At 51.4% G+C, this 13,151-nt stretch overlaps 1 pseudogene; it reads right to left on the bottom strand.

Moving 5' to 3' along the window:
- Nucleotides 1-662: 662 nt before the first annotated feature.
- Nucleotides 663-1,042, bottom strand: LOC137144029 (histone H2B 8-like; annotated as a pseudogene).
- Nucleotides 1,043-13,151: the final 12,109 nt, after the last annotated feature.

The raw sequence follows: 13,151 nt of genomic DNA, 5'->3' as shown, positions 1-13,151 counted from the left end.
TGGGAAGAGGTGCTGGCTGTCTAAAGAGACGCGAGCGAGGAGCTGCTTTGCATTAGTAAATGATGTCTCCTGCAATTCCAGTTTCTGTGCGGCTCCTTCCAACTCTCATAGACTCTGCGCTGCAGCCGTGGGACAGTTCAGGTATCCGTGCGGTATGTGTGCTTCCTCTGACAGCTGATTATTGAAGGACGACCCATAGCTCTCTGCTGTGGTGGGAAAATGAAGTTTAGAAGCCAAGTTCACTGCTGAACAATAGGGATGAAAAATGATTGGCTGACCCTGGGTTATTTGGGTGGCCAGGGAGGTGCAGATCACTTCTGCAAACAACCAGAATCATCTGTCAATGCAAAGCTCTGTTCTAGGTCCTTGCTGCATAATGTCTTCATCAGCTGTCAGCCCGTGTGTGTGAACAGGCATGGTTCTGCCAGGGAGACAGCTGCCTAGGGCGGTGAAACAGCCGGTGATAGCGTGAGTAACTGCAGGCTGCTAGGGGCAGATATTTTCTGCTTTGCCTGGAGCTGTGTAACCCCTGTGGCCTGCCTGGGGTGTGACCCATGGAACACATTTAATTGGTGCAGAATTCTTATATCACTTAAAATGTCATAATTCCTGACAGGACATGGGCTTTAGAAGAGAAATCTGGGTTTTTTGTAGCAGACTATCTACTTCGAGCTGGTATACTTGGTGCCGGTCTTGGTGCCCTCAGACACGGCGTGTTTTGCCAACTCCCCCAGCAGCAGCAGGCGCACCGTGGTCTGGATCTCCCAGGAAGTGATGATCGAGCGCTTGTTGTAATGAGCCAGGCGAGACGCTTCCCCTGCAATGCGCTCGAAGATGCCATAGACAAAGGAGTTCATGATGCCCATGGCCTTAGAAGAGATACCGGTGTCCGGGTGACCCCGCTTCAGCACTTTGTGAACGTAGCTAGAGTAACTCTCCTTCCTGGTCTTTCTCTGCTTCTTATTGCCTTCTTCTGAGTCTTAGTGACAGCTTTTTTAGAGCCCTTCTTGGAAGTGGGAGCAGATTTCACTGGCTCAGGCATCTTGACAAGAGTATGTCTGTGTCTCTCTTAAAGTACCCGACAGCAAAGCAAAGGACGACATCTGGTGCTGGGCAAATCTTAGGGGATTGGACAGTTCAGTTCTGGGAAGCAACCAAAACTTCTGAAAAAACAACGAGAGTCCTTAGCACTTTAAAGACTAACAGATTTAATTTCTGCAGGCATAAGCTTTCGTGGGCTGTAACCCACTTCGTCAGATGCAAGAAATAGAAATCAGATGGGGGTATATATATACATCCAAGGGTAAGGAACAACAATGGAGAGGGTAGATGTTAGCAAAGTCCATTCAGTTAGAGTAGCTGAGGCCTATTCACAACCATTGATTAGGAGGTGAGAATGTGTGAACAGTGACAATTACTTCTTGTAATGAGAGAACCATTCCAAGTCCCTGTTCAGACCCAGTCTGATTGTGTCAAGTTTGCAGATCAGTTCCAGCTCTGCAGTTTCTTGCTGAAGTCTGTTTTTGAAGTTTTTTTGTAGAAGTATGGCACCTTTCAAATCAGTTACAGAGTGTCCTGGGAGATTGAAGTGTTCTCTCACTGGTTTATGGAGGTTACCATTTTTTATGTCTGATTTGTGTCCATTTATTCTTTTGCGTAGTGACAGTCCGGTTTGGCCAATGTACGTGTCAGAGGGGCATTGCTGGCACATGATGCATATATTACATTAGTAGATGTGCAGGTGAATGAGCTCCTGATGGTGTGGCTGATGTGGTTAGGCCCAGTGATGGTGTCACTAGAGTCGATGTGCGGGCACAGCTGGCAATGGGGTTTGTTGCAGGGGTAGGTTCCTGGGCTGCATTTGATGAATTGGGTTACAGCCCACGAAAGCTTATGCCTGCAGAAATTAAACTTGTTAGTCTTTAAGGGGCTACAGGACTCTTGTTGTTTTTGCTCTATGCAGACTAACATGGCTACCCCTCCAAAACTTCTGAGGTTCCCTCTCTGCCTTCCTCCCATCGCCCCATGGGCAGCCAGAGACTGAGAACCAAAGAGCGCTAGAGGCGCAAGGATCAGCCTCCAGAACAAGACCACAGTACTTCAAGGAGCTGCTGTTTCTCCGAGATGACAGGCCAAGGAAGCCCAGCTCCGCTTTGAGGGAGTTGTTGCAAACGCAGCCTGTGAGCTGCAGTCACACAGACGACAGGAATATTCATACTGTGATTTATTCAATTCTTTCTCTCCATTTATTTTAATTAAGTTCCCTCTCTGCTGCCATGCCTGGGGAACATGAGCAAAAATTAAAAATACCACAAGCCAGCTTGCTTTGTACTTGAGTTTTTCCAATTTCTTAGCGCTTGTACATGAGAGTGACAGGGAAGCCCACACAGTTGTGCCGGCAATTCCTCTGCTCCGTCAGTCCCCAAATAATAAACACAGAATTAAAACCCTGTTAAGAGAATCACAGAAGTCATTATACCCTGCTGCTGATAGTGACTTTGATCAAAGCTGTTACGCAATTTCCCAGCTCTCTGAGGGAGTTTAGCATGCACACACTGCTCATGGTAGCTGTGGTTTGATTTTCCCCCCCCCCACAGAAACAAAGCATAAAGACTGGCCAAAAAACCAATCTGATCTTCTGCTAAAAGATTGTTTTGTCATGCTTTTTAAAATGAGCTGCACAGCAGCTGCAGGGGCTGCATGCCCGGTGCTGATGGAGACCTGTTCCCTGGCTCAGCCGGCTCGTTGCTGCGCTACCTTAGCCAACACGCCGCCTGTCCTGGGAAGGTCAGAGAGAGAAACGTACCAGCCAGGAGTTCGATCCTACGTCAACCCACTGCTCCGAGTGCGACTCAGCCCCATTATAGCTCTTGTGAGTGTGGACATGGGCGTTAGCTGGGAACGTCCTCCGACGTAGCCCAGGGGGCCCACAGCCGGTAAAGACAGGCTATGGATACGCTCTGCTGCGGTAGCACTGTAGCAGAGAAACTTGCTGCAATGACAAGGGGTTTTTCCATCGCTACAGTAAATCCACCCCCTCGAGAGGCAGGAGCTCGGCTGAGGGCAGAATTCTGCTGTGGATTTCGAAGTGTCTACGCCTGGACCTGGGTTGGCTTAACTACTTCTCTCTGGGGCGTGAAGTGCTTACACCACCGAATGCCATGCCTGGGTCGAGGTCAGTTTTAGATGCAGACCAGGCCCCAACCAATAGAGGCCACTGGGCCTGACTCAGCTCCCCCCATGACGGCAATTCGGAGGAGCACCCCGGGGCACAGTGAAGTGACAGTGGTGTAGCCATGGGGTGAGCGGAGGATTGGGACCTCTGTGTGGGGAGGAGACTACACCAGAGGGTGCCCTGGTTTCACTGCGCCCGACGGAGGGTGCCTGGGATTGGAGCAGGTCCCTGGTCCTGCCATCTGGCGCTCTCTGGTGAGAGGACGTTCAGGGCTGAAGGCTGCTGGGCTGTGACGTGAGGGGAGTCTTGGGCAACCCTGAGGGAGGAGCCCATTGGGTGGGGATCCTGTCAGTGATTACTCTGGTGTAGACCAGGTAGAAAGGAGAGGACAACAAGGCGCAGTGCATCTCCGTGCTGCAGCTCGTTTGGCTGTAAATGTCACATTGGCACCATCCGTATTCTTCTCCTAATAAATATTACAGTGGATACTAAACATGTCAGCCCCGGGGCGGACGTGTCCCCAACCCTGCAGCTCCACTTATTTCCAGTTCAGACCGTAGCTGTTTGAGAAAGGAGAGAATGCACTGGGACGGAAACAGGCTAAAGCGCTGTTTAAATGTCACTGGCATGCAGCACTAGCCCCAGCAAATAATCTTTTTAACATTAGAGTCAGAAATTGCCTGAAACAGTCTGAGTTATTTTGGCTGATTTTCAACATTTTGGACTCATTTTTCATACCAGATAGGATGATAAAAAAGATCAAATACTTTTGCAATCTTAATTTTAATTAAGATGGTCATCAAATTGGAGCTGAAAAAAAAATTAGGAGAGCTCAGCAAAAAATTCCGAAGGGATATAAAACAGGACAATTTACTGTTTGCCGATCTGTGCTCTCTGCTAATCAGAGCCAGTCATGGTGACTTAGTTTTTGATAGATGTCTGGAAATACCTGAAGCAATCTCTTTACAAAGTTTAATGACCTTGAGTCATTTAGCTTTTGAAATATTTCAACTACCACGGAATAAAAATGGCACGATTGTTACAATTATACTCCAGAAGGTCATATCCATCCAACTTTGGCTAAAGGTCTGAATTTCCTTAAAGCTACTACCGTACAAGGAGAGATGAGCCCAACTTGTTTAACGTGAGCCATATTTTGCCCACAAGGATCTTCTGTAAAATATCACAAAGGACATTAATTTCCACTGCACAGGACGGTTGGCTCTCAGACCATGAGCTTGCCACTACCCAAAAGACACTCTTCACACTCCATTCCCTGATTTAAGAGTTAGTGGTTGTTTTAGTGATGCAAGAACCTTATTGGAGCCTCAGAAAGGGTTAAAAAATAAAGGAAAAAAGGGCAGAGGAAGTGCAACCAGTTCTGCCGGCTTGGAATGATCAGCTTTGCTCAGTGGAAACTTCATAAAGGTTTCCAGAAATCTGGACCTGTCGGCTTTTGCCACCGATTTCAAGCTAGCTAGCCTGAGGTGTTCAGCTCTACATGTGCAAGGCGACAGCCCTTTCACCTCAGTGCACAGATGCTCTGAGCCGCTTGTGCCTCTCGCAGCAATAGGTGTGTGCATGCTAAAAGCCTGGCTTCAGTCCGACAGGCCAACAGGGCGTCCTGTAAAATTCTCCTTGAATTAAAGTGACTTGGAAGATGCTTTCTCTCCATCCTCTTTTCTTTGGAGTGTATTTTCTTTGCTGTCATTCAGTGTTCACCTGCTTGGTAACACAAGGGAAATCTAGACATAACAAGCAGCGCGCTGTGGTAGTCTCTGCAGGGAAACTGCCTTAGGTACTGCGCTGTCATCCCACTAGATAGGATCTGTATATATGTGGCCTAGGGAAGGTGAAAAGGGAGTGAATTTCCTATTCAACTGACATTTCTGTGGCCTCTCCTTGCCTGGTTGTGGTTTTTGCATATATCTTTACTCAGAGAAACTCTAGGTAAATCAAGGACACTGTAAAAATCCTAGGTAAACCATCAATCCTTCAGATCTTGTTAGTCACGATATCTGCCCACAAAGCAGCAATAATCCAGCCTGCAGATCAATCTAAGCATGTTCCTGGAGGGAACGTTCTTTCCCCAGACCTCCTCTGTAGGTGTAATGCCGCCTGACAGCTAACGTTCATTAAGTGCTAAAGAACTGGGAGCCAGAGAGCATCCACAGACCATTCCCCAAATGTCCAGCCATTGAGGAAAATCCCTTTTCACTCCATAGACAAAGAGAAGAGGTGACAGTGATCAGGTTGGAGGCTTTCCTTCTACACATGATAGTTAGCGAGTTTCCAAGACAATCACATGCAGTGAAGCAGAGTCCAGAACAGGGTGGGAAGAGCACTGTAGAGACAGAAGCCTGCAGAAAAATACTACTTGAGCCCTGCAGACTGCTGGAAGGCACCTGTGGGAACCTGCTGAGAGGCAGTCTTTGCTCCTGATTTTGCACTACAGAGTCAAGCATTGCAGACCCACCCGTCAATACCATGATTAACCAGTGCTGCCGATGAAAAGCAGACTGCAAGGGTGCAGTCTAGAGTCATCCTAAAGGGACGTAGGAAAAGCTGTGCACGCTCCGGGCAGATCTGCCAGGCCTCAACAGACTCTCAGAGGAGTCTCCTGGTGGATAGTGTTCCAGACTCTGGCAATCCAGGCATGGTTTCTTTTCCTAGCGCTGTCACTCAGTTACAACAACAAGGTGTCAGCTTGGTGACTACTCCCGAGTTCCTACCGATGTTTCTACCTCAAAAAGCACCTGTGGCTTGGCCTAAATGGCGGGCACTAGCCTAGAAATGCCCAGGGCTGGCTCTCAGGGGCTGGTGTGGTGGCCTGAGTGAGGAACAGCAGCAGAGCTGTCTAAGTGTGTGGGAGGAGGGAGAAGGGTATGAAAAGTGTTGGGTGCTGCTGGCAGGTTCAGGAACAGACTCGGGATGGAGTAAGAAGTGATTTGCCAGGATCCTGCAGACAGGATTGAGGGGCATTAGCAGATGGGGGTAGGGGCCCAGAGCTGACAGCTGGAAGTGACGCAGATGAGGACTTGTGTACTGGCCGTTGGCGGGAGGGCAGAGGATGCATGTGTCAGGAGTGCGGGGGCGGGGAAGTGGCACCCGTGGCTGAGAGGGGACTGAAGGCCAAGAATGAAATAGTTGGGCCGAGTCCGGGTGGGTTCAAAGCACTGCAATAGCAGAGGCATTGCGGAGCTGTATGGCGAATCCCGCACGTTGTCCCAGGAGGTGCCTGGCTCCAGTGAATCCTGTGCCAAACGGAGCTGTGAAAATGAATCATTTCCTTCTCACTGAGAAAAAGCCTCTTGTCTCCTCTTTCTCGTTATGTAAAAATCTGCTTTGACATAAATATCTGTTGATTCTGAGGTGATTTTGTGCAAACAAGCCCTGAGTGACAGACAGAGCCTTCATTACACACTTTATTGAGCTCCTTCATCTGCTTCCCCTGCAATATCCATCATGATTACTGCGGGTTTATCTTACCTACACTCAGACCTACAACTGGTGAGTCCAGCAGCTGAAATAAAACACTGAAATCAATCCATCGAGTCGCATTCTCATTATTAGGACAATAATTAAACGCGGAGGAAATTATGTAATTCAGATTGTATTTGACAACATAATCTAAATAAAGTCCCATGCACAGTCAGACAACGGCAGGAAAACGACCCTTCCTGACAGACATGAAACCCACCAGTCAGATAACGTCGTTATCAGCACATTCTGTGCACCACAGTGCCTGTCCTTTACAACATACTTACAGCAATGGTCAATGGTCAATGAGGGGCTGTAGCCACTTTCTCAGCATGAGGCATAACGGCCATTGCGCCCCACGCCTCAGGGAAATCTATGGGCCCTACTCTAGTTTATTCTTTCCCCACCCGACCAGACAGAGCACACGATTCGGCTGTTCAGAGCAATTGTTATCAGCCTTGACTGTCCCCAGTGACCGAGGGGGGTGAGCACTTCCTCTGGGGTCTCTTCGCAAGAGGCCTCTGACTGCGCCACGGCTATGTACGGCCTGGCGCTGGAAGAGTCGGAGGCGAGCGGTTTGTGGCAGGACCAACCGTGCAGACGGAGGAAAAGGCCTCTTTCATCTTGCCACTCAGGCAGCAAGGCGCATCGCAGAGCCTTGCAGGGAAGGCTCATTGGGTACAAAATAAGGAATTAAAATGCAAATAAATATGTTTTTCAACCTATTTAACCCTTGAGCCACCAGCACAGGCCAGGATATCACCAGCCCTGGCTGTCCTCTTGCTCACACCCTGTGACACTGAGCAACTCCACGGCCACTCCAGACAGTCTCCAGCGTGTGACTGTGACGATGTGCTGGGTTTGATAGCTAGCGATCGAGGGGTTAAAGCCGGTTGACCTACTGCAGGATCCCAGTGGCTGCAGCGAGAGCTCCACGGCCTGGTGATCCCATCTCAGGGGGTGACCCATGGGGTGCTGCTCTGAGTGGAGAGCAGTGCAGGCCTGTCACCTGGAAAAGGTGTCCCTGGAGACAGCTCACAGGGACAGCTCACCCTGGAGCGGGAACAGGCTCTGAGCACAGCAGGATGTTGACGAGGACGGACTTTATAGTTTAGTTGGCTGGGCTCACGTGCCATCCCACCTGGCCTGGGAGCACATGGCAGAGTGAGGGCACGTCCTGGAGTCTGAAGGAAACTCCCACCCAAGAGACACTCCAGACAGGTGTCACTGCCCAGCCCTTCTGTACTGTGGAGTAAGGAGCTCGTTCTGCCACACAGACACAGTCTTGTTTGTGTTTGCAGATGCCACTAACGCTCCGGTAATTGTCACCCTGCTGTCATTGTGCAGCTGCTAATAACGAAGCAAGAGGAGACGCATTGGTCAATTAGCAGCTCTGTGATCTGACAGTCCCAGCAAAGAGCAGATCAAGCTGCCAGCCGCACTGGCTCATGTCATTATGTTCGAATCTCGTCAAACCTCCGTTGAAGTCGCTGGCGTTGACCATTGGAGCAGGACGAACCCAGCTCAGTCTCCACCACTCTTTGTTTTCAGAATGATAGGCATGTGGCCTGTCTTCAGAAACCTCTGTATGGCCTGGCCTGGTTGGGAACCGCTGGGTGCTCAGCAGTTCTGTACACTGGGAAACTCAGTTAGGCGCCTGCATGTGGCCGTGGGTTCTGAACGGTAGAGCCTCAGTTCTGAAAATTTCAGACATGACGATCCCTGGCTTCTGCTTTGGAAATCTGCTACAGACTCCTACTGGAGCCTCTCGCCTTGTACTGTCCCGCTTCAAGGTTTTACTGCCTTTCCATTCCCTCACCGTACAAGCCAAGAAATCCAGTCGCTGGTCTGGTCTGCCCCTGCCCCTCGATACGGAGTGACCTCCCCTTTCCATCCTCCACTGCCAGAAACTAGAGAGAGGCCTTTTCCCTGGGCTGGTGTTTGCATTTAAAAGGGGGCAGGCGCGTCTGGTGGGATAGCCTGCTCCTCTCCCAAAAATTGCTTAGGCCCCCACATTTACTGTGCATTCAAACCCGTGGCCAGGCAGCGCCTTTTCACCAGCAGGCGGATGTTGCACACACTGTAAACAACTCCTCAGCCAGACAGTCCAGCCACCAGCCCTCTAATCTGCACAGGGCGAATTTGCATTTCTGAGAGCAGCTGCACCAGCTGCTTCTGTCACATCCCTAGCGGTAGTGATTGCAGCCCCCTGATGCTGTGCAAAGGGTGCAGCCTGCCAGGCAGCAGGGCTGGGACCGGGCAGCCAGGGGAGCGGGGAGAGAGTAACTACACTGCACTGTGCAGCACAGAGGGCAAGTCGAAGTCAGGCCAGCTGAACTCCAGCAGTCTGCGATCCCTGCTCCCTTTGTCCCATTCCTTTGCCTTCTCTGGCTGCCCTGAGTCCCATGGTTCCCAGGTCAGCCAACTTTGGAATTAACAAAGCTCCATGACACCAATGGAGGGACCTGCAGAGAGGGCTGAGGCAGCCAAGGCAGCCCTGACTGGGTGTGATGGAGCCTCCGGGAGGGGACCAGAGCAGATGTCACCCCAGACTGGGGAAAGGCGCATGGGCCCAGGATCTAAGGCTGGTGGGAGATTGCTCTACCTGTGGCACTGTACTACGCTCTTCCCTCGGGAACTGTGGACAGGACAGTTTCTATAGCCTATGGGGGCAGTAATTTACCTCCACGCAGTTCAGTTCTCTTATCAGCACAGAGGGCAGCTGGCTCGCACCTCCTGTTGTAGGCTTCCTTAGCACGCATTCTGTCTTCCTAACCAGAAAATCCAGGGAAGTCTTAAATGAAGAAGCTGCAGTGAAGCCTGCCCTTCTCGGGAGCTTAGCCGTGCCCCTCTGGAGACGCCATGTTATGACTTTTGCAATACCAGGAAAACTATCAAATTAGAAATATCCCTCAGAGCCACGCAAGTGTCATATCTGCATACGACAGAGCCTCCAACTGCAACCACAGGAACATCAGAGGATTTGTGAAAAATTAACACTATTCCTCCTTCACTTCAACCGTTACCGCCAGGAAAGACGGCCTCTCCGTTCTCTGTGTGGCGTGAAGGAACAAAGGGTGTAACTGACCTGTGTGGCACGTGCTGTATCTGCCCCACATGGCTGATGCTCAGCCCCCATGTTGCTGGGCATCGCTGCAGCTGTCAGGCGTGGTTCTTTGACACTCGGGACATTGGGTAGCTCTGAGACATACCGGGCAGGGGGAGGGGCACCTGACATGCTTTTAACAACCTGTTCCAATGACCCTGTTCCAGTGCTCAAGGGCTTAAAAAAATGACAGAGCAGGACTCGTAGCAGGGATGTAATCAATGCCCAGAGCACAAGCAGCGAAGGAGGCTAATGACCACATGTTGCCCGGGAGATGCTGATGTATGAGTGTGTTGCATACACATCAGCCCCTGTGTAGATAGTGCATTGGTACAGCGCTGGCCGTCCGGAAGGGCTCTCTCCTGCAGCAGGGATGGAAGGAGGCACTGGGGAGGGGCAGCTCGGTAGTGCAGCACCAGGAATTCGGAGGCCACCCATGTCTCAGGCATCCTCCTCTCCGTGCAGAAGTGGCCATTGTTAGTCTCTCTTCATCAGGACAGCTCAGAGATGCTGATCTGGTTGACGTTAGTGGCTGGGATTATTTTTGCTTCCCCATAACTGGAGAATCTCATTACAGCAGTTTTCCTTCAGGAAATTGATGCTTTAATATTCAGTCTTGTCAGCTGAGGGGCTAAATTTTATTCCTAGAATAACATTTAATTAAACACTCCGGCTCTCTGTCTGTGATGCATCAGTGATCCACACACATGCACTTACCGTCATCAGCTCTTTTAAAATCAACCAGAACTGAAGTTAGAATAAACTGTAAAATTTATGGACTGTCCCCTCCCTTTTTAATTAGCACTCTGAGTGCATGGCATGCGGCCACGGGGCCGGGGGAAGGAGCCATTTCCTGGTTTATTGGGAGTTATCCGACTTCACTGCCTTGTCCAGCCACATCCCCCTAGATGGAGCTGTGCAAAAACATTTGAAGGCATCAAACCAGCAGAATAGCCTGTTGCCCTAGCAAAGCCCAAAGCACTGGAGGAAATTCCTGGTTTTGCCCTTTGTTCTCCCTGCGCTGCCCCGCTCTCATACAGACTGGGCTGCACTGCAGAGCAGGGTCTGATCTCCTCGCCGACAGCCCTGGCTGCATGCTAAACCACAGCTGTGCTGCAACACAATGACTCCTGCATCCACGTGGCCCAACTGCAGAGGCTGCTCCTGGCCGCAGCCACCTGCGGAGCTGTGTGCCGCAGACCCACCGATGTCAGTGATGGGGAGACCCATGAACTGAGTCCTATCCAAGCCCTTTTCTGGGAGCCAGGGCATGGTCCTTCCCTGGTGTACATGTGCTCGCCTGCTCTAGCTTTCTGTCCCGAGCGATGGGGCTTCTGCCACTGCCCGTGAGATTTTGTGCGGCTTCTCGACAGGTGTAGATCTCACCGGCAGGGAGGTTTCCTGATGTTTATTTTCCATTCCCACCCATTCTTCTGAGCTGCGCCTGCTCAGCCGGCTCCCCTCCCCGCATTGACATTAAACCAAGCTAGGCAGGTTTATCCTCCACCGCCCCCAGCGATCAATCCCATTTCCTTCCTGGGAGCAATCTGCAGCTTCCCGATCCCTCGCTGGTAAGGAGGTGCCTGGCTGGGCTCTGTGTGCAGGGCTGGTGATACCAGAGGTCACTCCAGCCTGGTGCTGCCTTGGCATATCTCTAGGGTGACCAGATGTCCCGATTTTATAGGGACAGTCCTGATATTTGGGCCTCCTGCTATCACTCAAGGACTGTGCTGATATCATTTCTGGGAAACAAGAAAATGTGGGCTTGGGAATTAATGAACCAGAATTGGCCTATTGCCAACTATGCCTAATTGGTGGACAAAATAATGAGGGGATGGGATATTCCACCCACTGTGGGCCCTTAGAGAAAGAGACTTTAGGGGGAAATAGAAAAGAACAGACAGAGGCTACTGGAGCGAGCTTCCCCATCACGGCTGCCACCCCCACCATCTCTGGGATCCCAGGCCTGTGTCATCCTGAACCTGAGAGGTGTCCTCACCATTCTGGGCCAGAGAGAGGGACCCAGATGACACCGCCACCTCTAGTGGCTCCAGCTGAATCCCAAACACAGCTGGGATGAAACAGGGTTAGGCTTTAACAGCAACAGCTCCAGGCCACGTCAGCTGACTCCTCCTCCCCCCAAAAGGACAGTTCTTGCCATCTTTGATCCCAGCGAAGAAGCAGTCAGATAAGGGGCTTCAGGGGAGCAGAAGAAGGGGAGCTGTTACGCTGAAAGCCTGGTTTAATACTTTAAAGGTGTTAACTGTTTGTCCTGCTTTTCTTTAGAGCTTCACAGGCTGTTGACGAGTGTTGGCCAGGGCAGAGGTCTCTGGATACCAACCCCCGGGCCCTGTTTAATGTTGGACAGTGACTGGGTTCTGTCGGCATCTTTGGGCCCCGCTGCTCCATGGATGTAACAGGCCAGGGGAGGACAGTGAGGAGGAGTTCACAACCTTGGCCGATGCACGAGGCAGTCGAGTGGAGAAAGCTAGGGGCTGGCGTTTCTTTATCAGCCATTCCTTGCAGAGCACAGCGTGTCGGCGTGCAAAGGGCTGAAAGGAAATGTCTGTCTGCATCCCTGCAGAGAGCTGAGGCAGAGAGATAGAAAAGCCAAGTCTCAGTGCAGCTGATGGGGTACATCCTGCTCCCACTGCAGCCAGTGGGAGTTTTGCCACAGGCGTCAGTGGAGCAGCTCTGGGTCCTTCAGGAACACCCCTAACAGTGGCTGGCTCTCAGAGCACCCTGGGTCTCTTTGTTTCCACACTTGTCAGAGGTTCCCCCAAAGTCGCTGGGGGGCTGGAGGCTCCAGTGCTCAGGGTGACGCAGGGACCGATTTGCTCGCCTGTCCTTTGAGAACTCTTACCATTCATTGGCCAAGGTTTCTTCCCATGTGTGCAAGGAGCAGCCCCTGGAAATGCAGCCCTGCGCCCCACATTGCTTTTGGCAAGCTCTGGGCAGGGTTTGGTTCTAGTTCTTGTATTTTCTCTTCTTGCTGTTCTCTGGGTCCCGCATTCCCAGTGTTTGCTGATTCCAGTCACTGCTCCCCTCGTCCCCGCCCCAGGCCCTGACAAAGGACATGGCTGGCTTGGGCAACGAGTGACCTGGCTCTCTGCCTGCCTGGGGAGACAAAGCCACAGGGAGGGCTTGGAAACTGGACTCAACGGTCTGGACGCATCCACCCTACGTGAAAACCTTCACCCCACGTGCGCCACATGGAGCAGAGGGGGAGGAGGGATGTAGATGGAGGCATTGCCCCCCAGGGCGTCTGGAAGCCGCGCATGGCTGCAGCATCCTGGACCCTCTCATCAACACCAGATTGCTCCTCTGCATCCCAGTGCAGAGCTCCCTTCCAGCTGAGCGGCAAAGAGCCGCCTGTAATTGAGTCATTGC

The sequence above is a fragment of the Emydura macquarii genome, unplaced genomic scaffold (assembly GCF_026122565.2).
Source record: "Emydura macquarii macquarii isolate MOO-44397 ecotype Brisbane River unplaced genomic scaffold, CSIRO-AGI_Emac_v2 contig_3390, whole genome shotgun sequence".
In the NCBI taxonomy this organism is placed as follows: domain Eukaryota; kingdom Metazoa; phylum Chordata; order Testudines; family Chelidae; genus Emydura; species Emydura macquarii.
Note: the sequence above shows the minus strand (reverse complement) of the source record. Positions and strands in the feature narration are given on the sequence as shown.